We start from the raw sequence: 6,495 nt of genomic DNA, 5'->3' as shown, positions 1-6,495 counted from the left end.
GACAGGACACCAGAGCAAATGTGTGGTGGGCGTGAGGGCACCTCTTGTAAACATTGCAGAGGCCGATGTCCATCTTCGGCTCTGTATTGAGTGCTAACTCCGTGCCAGGCCCTGTGCTAGGGGTTTGCATCCACTATTTCATTTATCACTGCAACCTTATTTTTAAAATAAATTTTTTAAATTATAAAATAGGAGGAAAAGTGCAAGTGTGCTGGGCCAAATCAGTGAGTAATGTTCAAGATAAGTGACTAATATTCGTTCATTTATTCATTCAAGTAAGGTTTCCTTACTTGAAGACCACCTTGCACAAGGCTTTGTGCTGGGCATGGGGGCATAAGGACTGATGAATTTAGAGACTGTCCCTAATCTGCCAGCATTACTGTTTGATCAAGCTAATAAATTGAATCTCAGAGAGGGTGATGTTTAGGAACCTGAGTTTCAGACTTAGGTCCTGGCTCCATCTCCCACTCTCCGCACCCCCATAACCCCCCACAGTCACCGTGTGACCTTGGGCAAATGGCTTCTCCTCTTTGGCCCTGTTTCCTCATCTGAAAAAAAAAAAAAAAGAAATAAGCACAGTCGCTACCTCTGAGGATTATTGTTAGGATTAAATGAGAGAAGGCACAAAATGTGCTTAGAATAGTGCCTGATGCAAAGAATGAGCTTATTGAATGTTATTAGCCTCCCCATCCCAGTTGGTTTTCAAGGTAGGTACGTACAAGGTATGTGGGCATTTTCTTAGAAATACGAATTTATAAATGTTGAGCAGGTTCCCAGGCTCCTCCATGAACCTCTACTTTACAGCTGTCACTGCAGTTTATAGAAACACCCTCCTTTTCCACCATCTGCGTTTGTGCATTAGTGGCAAGGCTCAAGGAGGAAGTCAGGCTGTTCTTTGTAGGTCAAGCCTTTGCAAACCTAGAGTTTGTCATATTCTGCCTGGTAATCCGAGTCCCAGCCCAGGCCAAGCTGCATCTTGCCTTTGCCTCTCTGCTGCCCCCTTGAGGCTGCTTTGGCATTGAAGGCGTTAGGTCTGTTCGGCTTGAATGTAGAGTTGCCTGGGGAGGGGAAATGCATTCATTGTATTTGAGTGGATGAGCCACAGAGTAATTGCAAACTTAAAAATTTGCCTCTGGTACCTTTCAGGAGAACTGTTTGGCAGAGCGTTTCAGTTGACTAAAGAATGTGCCAATTGACCAAGCAACCCTGTTCTTTTCTTAAGGAAATGAACACTTAGTGAATTAAGTGAACATTTAGTTCTAAGCCTCTGTATTGCACATCCATCTAGACCAGCTATTTTCAACCAGTGTGCTGCGGTTAAAACATGAATACCTGACCATTTAGTCAGGGGTACTGACCTCTTTTCCCTTTGATTGCCAAGTTGGGGAAAAAAAGAAAGAAGACAGCAGCCAACACAACTATAGCCATTGGTGTGAATGAATCAAAATTATACCTATTTTTCTCGTGAGATTGGCAAAAAATATGTTTTTTGGTGTGCCACAGAATTTTAGGAATTAGTTTATGTGTGCCATGAGATGAAAAAGGTTGAAAATGGGTGATCTAGACATTCGTTCAATAGATATGTGACACCATTGGGTGCCCGGCCATTGAGGATCTGGCAGCAATGTAGCACATGGTTTCTGGCTAAAGGGTCTCATAGCCCAGGGGCAAAAAATAAACAAGGGCGGCCGATGAAATACGGTCACAAATTCTTTGACCTTCTCTTGAATATAAGCAGGCTTGTGATTGGCTGGTCAATAAAATGACATGGTGCCATTTTCCTGGTCCAAGCCTTGAGCAAATATCAGCTTTCACCTTCCATCTGCTGAAACACTCTCAGCCCTGAGCTGTTGTGTATGAAGTCTGACCAAGTAGAGATCATGAAGACCTCATGTTCATATGCGGGACAAGAGTCCCAGATGAGCCCAGCCTTCAAGCCATCACTGCCACTGTCCTGAACCCTCCAGACTGACCCATGTACCAGCTGAGTACACGAAGCGACCTCAGCTGATGTTGAAACAGGGTAGTAAGAAGCTTGGAAAATTCCTTGGCAAGTGGAACAGGGAAACTGAGACAGACAGCTGAACAAACTGGCCAAGCAATTTACAACCAGAAACAGATGGTCACTCCCCTGGGGAAAACATCTAGGCCTCCGTTGTATTTCAGCTCCAGGCCCAGAAAAGCAGCAAAAGCCAGTGGGTGACACCAGGACCAACTGCAATGAACAATAACCTCTGCCCTGTCACTGCCATTCAGTGGAGACCACAGCCTTGAAAAAGCACATCTAGAAAACTGATCAATATTCTACTGAAACCCTCCCCTGAGACCTCCCCTAGGAGCCTGCAAGAAAGAGATAAAAGTGTCAAGACAAAGGACCTTTGGGGACTTCCCCAAGTACACAGGATGGTGACGGAGCTGAGACCAGGTCCCCCAGCCCAGCCCCTGGTATGCACGTGACTTGCACATTACATACCACCCACCCTTGCCCTCAGCCCAATAAAGGCCTAGGGGGCAGGTCTGATGCCCTCAATCTCTCACTGACAAAGTAATCCTGGGACATACGGAAGGCCAGTTCACGCTTGATCATTTATTTTAAGATTTGCACGAAGATGAGACGCGGCATAGATATACAGAAGAATGATGAGAACACAGGTCGCCTTGACTTGCCGTGCGAGCGCCTGCTTGGATGAAGACTTATAGGCCATCTTGCTTGTCCTATTGATCTGGAACCTAGTGCTAATGGGCTCCTTCGTGGCCCTAAAGCCGCAGCCTCCTTTTCTCTTGCTGGCATCCTTGTCCCCAACCACGAGGCACAGGATGATGGAGGCTGGTGTGAGCCTGCTCAGGGTGGCCGGGTCAGGTCCAGGGAAGCGCTGGCTAAAAGGGACAGTGGTGGCTGGAAGGATGGTGGTAACTGCATCCAGGTCATTGGAGGTCGCCCCACATAGCCTGGCCCATTCCAGGAGTTGAAGGCCACTGCCCCGGATGGCCTGGGCCACCCATCCCAGGGCCACCCACAGCTTATCTAGGCAACGAACCAGCAGAGACACAGTCACTTGTTGCAGAACAGCCCATAGCAACTGCTCCAAGGCCTTGCTGTTCTCTTGGCGGAAGCTGACGAGGCTGTAGTAGGCCCACTGGGCCATGGAGAGCAGGACCAGGCCGACCTCCCACCGCAGGAGCCTCAGGATGCTGCGACGGGCCCCGCGGATCAGGGTGGCGAGCAGCTGAAGGCCCCAGGCCCAGGCGGTGATCAGTGGCTGCCACAAGGCCTGTCGGAGGGGTAGCAGCACCTCTATGTACAGCTTCCGGGCCAGGATGAGGGGGAGCCCACCGCCCAGCTGCAGGTTGCTGCACCACAGAATGCAGAGGCCCAGCAAATAGCCTGAGAGGCTGTGGGACGCCATGCTTGCCATGGCCGCCTGCAGCCCCAGCAGCGGCGCATAGAATCTCACCACCCCGGGGCCGAGCAGGAGCAGGAGCAGGAGCCGCCAGGCGCCCCGGGCCAGCTGGCTGCTCTTCTGAGGGGCATCTCTCCAGCAGCTGGTGGTGGAGGAGCTGGGGGTGGGGTCCTTCATGACCCAGAAGCTCTGTGTCCAGGCTCCTGCCCTGGGGACATGGGACTGTGCTCATGCCACAAGCTCTTATTATCTGACCTTCTGGCCCAAATGCCCTGTCAACTGGGTCAGGTGGTTTTGCAACAATCAATGACAGCACAAAAGATCCTAATGTGAGCTCATGTCAAAGAGGGGGCCATTATTGCTTCAACGGGCCAGGGAAGCATCTTTTGAAAGTGAAACTGCGGTGTTGTAGTTGGGGCTTACTGTGTCCATGCCCCCGTCTGACCGGTGTGAACAAGCTTTCTCCGTGCCAGGACACGCGTTGGGAGGACATGCAGTGTCCACTGACCGGAAGCTTCCAGTCTGATAAGGGAGATGAATGTCAAAATACCCTCAGGCCTAAAGCTGCCTCACTCAGCTCCTCTTTTGCCCACCTCCCCGTTTCGCTCCTCCTCATGTCCTCCTAGCCTTCACCGCGGTTAGACCACACCTTGGGCTTTACCTGGCAGCAGAAAACATCTGACCTTCAGGTATTTGAGCAAAACCTTGGAACCCTTTTCTGCTTTTGTAAACAAAATCTATCTGTTTCTTTCCAGACTCTGGATTTTGTCTTTGGATTATACCAGCCATCAAGGATCGGGTAACCAAGCCCCTTGTTTCAGCTCCTTGTAAACAGCTCACCGAGATCAGATCGCCGAGGAGCCACGGGTTCGCCGGGCCGCACTGAGTGTGCACAGCCACTTGTGTGTTCCCTGCAGGAGGATGTTCAGGGCCTCGCCAGTGGCATCCCACTCTGGCCCCTTTAGGAGAAACTTGTCTTCCCAGAGAAGTTTGTTTCAAGTCTTATTTCAGGCACAGCGAACTCCTGGCCACTGGTCTGTTTGTATCATGTGCGTATTATAAGTCATCTTACTCGTCATAGTCATCGTTTTCACCTGGCCTCACAGAGGCTCGGAACCAAATGGGAGGACTACTCTGGCATAACCAGAGTTCTACGGTGTGGGTTTGGGTGTGATTCTTCTCTGGCTTCATCTTATTTCCCTTCCCTCACTTGCTTACTTTTTTAGTGATATGTAGTCTTAGACATATGCCTGGAAGGAGACAAGATACAGTTACCCCCGTAAATGAACCCAAACCCACATATATAAATTAATCTCTCCCTTCTAAAAGTAACACTACTTATCCAATATTCCAAAATGGATATCCTGACTTGGACCTTTCCTGCGTCTTCTCTGCACCCCCAGCGACTCATACGAACAGTTGCCAGATTCTGTCCAACCTAAATATCTCCTGATTCTGCTTCTTTAAGTCCACCTTCAGTGCCCCTTGTCAGGTCACCCACCGTGAGGGCTTGCATGGGATAGTGAGAGCCCTTTCTGCTCCATCCCCACCCCCTGGCTGGCCTCTCCTAATTCAGTGGGTCCTTTAGTATCATCCTTGGCAGAGCAGACTCAGTATTCATTTGCTGAATGAATAAATCCCTTATTTGACAAATGGGGAAACTGAAGCCACAGGCAATATGCCAGTGAGCTATATACACAACTGGTATGTCAGTGTCGGTCTATCGATGCCGTCCTTTTTAGTGACTGCAGAGAGGGAATTCCTTTTGGGAATAGTTTGTCCAGGGCCTCCAGTGACATTGTTTGTTAAACCTTTTTTCATCCTTATTACAATTTTAAATAGTCTTATTTGGTCAGTGGCCCGGCGCCAAGCAGGTTCAGTAAGAATTTCATGTTGAGTGAATGAGTGCCTGAGGACCCAGAGCTCCTTTTCCAGCGAGGGAGCTACGGAACCCTGAGTCTAATGTCGTGGAAAACCCAATCTACAATCAGTCAGCCTTGAGCTCTGTCCTTCATGAATTGAGTGATTTTTGTGAAATTATTTCCTCTTGGCCTAAAACTTAGTTTTCTTGCTGAGAGAGGGCTATATGGGTCATAATCCCTTTTCCACAATTCTGATACGAAAGACTTCCTCAGTCATTTGGTGACAAAAACCAAATTGACCTGATTTTTTTAGGCAGCTAAGTCAGCCTTGAACTGATTGGTGGGAGGCTATTTATATTTATCCCACTTCGTGTGAATATTCATGTTTCTTTATAGAATTAATGTATTTCATCAAAGAGTTTTGGGAGGATTACATAATATACAGTATGTTCACCATATTGCACAATATTATCTAAAACGTGAAAAGTGCTGAGTTTGGAAACACCTCTGGCCCCAAAGATTTCCAGTAAGGGACTGAGGACCTGACAGCGCTGCCCCTCAGGGGTGGCATGAGCATTAAATGAATGTTTTTTAACAACAGTGTGAGCAACTGCGTGGCCAGCCCAGAATCAAAGAACATGTCCGGGTGGAGTGGAGGTGGAAAGTGGCGTGAGGGGAGGGAGTTGGTGTGCTTGCCCTCAACAAAGACACACGGGCAGCCAGTTAGTTCAGAGTCCTGGGGAGCAGCCTCAGGAGTTAATGCTTTATCCTTAGTGGGTGGGGATGGGGACAAGGGAAGTAACACGATGAAATTTGATTCTCAGAAAGATTTGGAGCCTCAAGCCTGGGAGAGCAGTTAGAAGCCTCCCGAGTCACCTGGGTGCCCAGGCAGACGTCCTAGAGGGTTCTTCATGCACAGGGTCTGGAAGGTGCGGGAGACCAGCTTCTGTGAGGCTGGGCAGCTGGACTCATGATCCCGGGTCATGAGGCATTTTTACAGCCCCAAGACACCGTCAGAGCCAAGCCACTGCACCTGCACAGTGGGCAGAATAGAAGATGGGGTTTGAAGGAGGGGTGCCCGAAATGAAGACACATTAAAGGCAAGTTCGTGTCGTGGAAGCAACTCTGGGTTGGAAGGCAGAAAACCAGGGGTTCAGCCTTTTCTCTCCAACTTAGAGCAGGTGAGAGCAGTGCAACTTGTTCCAGCTCAGCGTGCCTGCAAAATGGCAACA

Source organism: Pteronotus mesoamericanus, unplaced genomic scaffold (assembly GCF_021234165.1).
Source record: "Pteronotus mesoamericanus isolate MK-2021 breed Mesoamerican mustached bat unplaced genomic scaffold, CSHL_Meso_final contig_702, whole genome shotgun sequence".
In the NCBI taxonomy this organism is placed as follows: domain Eukaryota; kingdom Metazoa; phylum Chordata; class Mammalia; order Chiroptera; family Mormoopidae; genus Pteronotus; species Pteronotus mesoamericanus.
Note: the sequence above shows the minus strand (reverse complement) of the source record.